Here is a 1,774-nt window from a genome sequence, read left to right as displayed (position 1 = left end):
CTGAATTCTACACTCCTGGAGCACAGATTTTCCAAGGCTGTTCTCTCATCTCCTCCACCCCTTTTTATTTCCATAAAGCTAGCATTCATTAATTTCTGATTTTTTTAAACAGTGTTATTTGTGTGTGCGTGTGTATTAAATGCGTAAATGAGTTGTCAAGAAAGTAAGGAATATGCAGGGGAAGCAAAACAAAAACAAAAACAGGAACCCAGAGAAGTAAGCTTGCTTTTGCTCGGAGAACATTAACAAAACCGTGAATTTGAGCTTTCAGCTTTTTATGACCTTGTGGGGTGTAGGGGATTAGAGATAAAGACCAGAGTCAGAGCGCCCTCGCCAGAGCAGTTAAAGGTGTGGCGGATAGCTGGCGCCGCTGGAGGGGCGCGAGCGCCAACGGTACTATGAGACCTGAGCCGGCGGCCGGAGCCCAGGAGGCGCAAGGATGCGTCAGTCACTGCCACCAGGATGGTCCCCGGGTACCACCGCCACTGCTCTGGCCCAAGAGCCAAACACCATGGAGACCTTGGATCCTGACCCCTCTACCCCACCCCCAACCCCCAGGATGCTGAGCCCACCAGAACTCGAGGCGAGCTTGAGCTTGGGAGTGACCAACAAACGTTTGGATGGAAGGGGGCCTTTGGGTTTCAGCATCCTGTTAAGACTTTTTACCCATTTCTAAGCGTCAAGAGTATCTGCAGAGTTCATGCGAGAAGGTGCTGGCTAGTTTCCCTGTGCAAGCCACCATTCACTTCTGCAGCAATGAGTCAGATTCAGTTGAGGAGCAAGAGGAAGAAACCCTTCAGTGCCAGAAGGCTGGAGGCGGCCCAGGAGGAAAGGGCAGAGACAGGCTGACAAACCCAGGACGGCAACCCGGAGGCCATGGCGGCCTCGGTGGTAAGGGTCCGCTACCCGGCCCTGACTCTCCAGAGGTGCTGCATGCCCCTCATCCAAATAAGCCTGTCTCTCCTTCACCAGACCCACCTCACATGTGCCCTGGGGGACATCCCTTGGGGACAGCCGTGCCAGGACACTTTGTGTTTCCACTGGGTGTACAAGAACTTGACTGTCTGGCCAGCACCACACTCTTGGCAAGGACTCAACTTTTACTCGTCCTTCTCTTGGTGATTTTTTGAGCCTCATTTATACCTTTGAGAAAGGATTCTAGGACCAAGAAAAGGTTTGAGTCCACATGGGTTGTTATCGGGTAGGCCAACTTTCAAAGCTCGTTCAGCAATGTCACTGTGCCGATCAAACAACAAATTATTCCATGTCGATTAATAACCCACCCACACCCACGCCTCTCACTTAACCTGAGAATTCTTCTTTAGCTATTTCCACTTTCTTAAAAGTGGTTTTAGATATTGTCCAAGGTTGATGTGGTTGTTTAGTGGCATTCTGAAAAAAATTTATTTATGAAAAACACAAAACACTGAATAATTTTCATAGGAGTAACAAAAATAAAAAGATAAGGATTTGGGGGGGAACGTTCAGGATAAAAATATATATGATTCTTGTCTAAGGTCTGTCTGTGTGAATAGAAGAGCTTTAACTCTTAGTTTGGGACTGCTTTGGGCTTATTACTTGAATACAATAACACTTAAAAAAAATTATTGGAGTATAGTTGATTTAAAATGTGTTGGTTTTTGCTGTACAGTGAAGTGAATCAGTTATACATATACACATAGAATAACAGTTTTCAATCAAAGTATCTAATGCAATATCATTTTCAGCTTTTTATATTTTGATGACCAAATGAGTGTATTTGTCAAAGTTTTTT

At 45.7% G+C, this 1,774-nt stretch overlaps 1 pseudogene; it reads left to right on the top strand.

Annotated features, from left to right (window-relative positions):
• The first annotated feature begins 398 nt into the window (after nucleotides 1–398).
• LOC132512852 (protein ripply3-like) lies at nucleotides 399–952 on the top strand (annotated as a pseudogene).
• Nucleotides 953–1,774: the final 822 nt, after the last annotated feature.

The sequence above is a fragment of the Lagenorhynchus albirostris genome, chromosome X (genome assembly GCF_949774975.1).
Source record: "Lagenorhynchus albirostris chromosome X, mLagAlb1.1, whole genome shotgun sequence".
Classification (NCBI taxonomy): domain Eukaryota; kingdom Metazoa; phylum Chordata; class Mammalia; order Artiodactyla; family Delphinidae; genus Lagenorhynchus; species Lagenorhynchus albirostris.
This window is presented reverse-complemented; position numbering and strand designations above follow the sequence as displayed.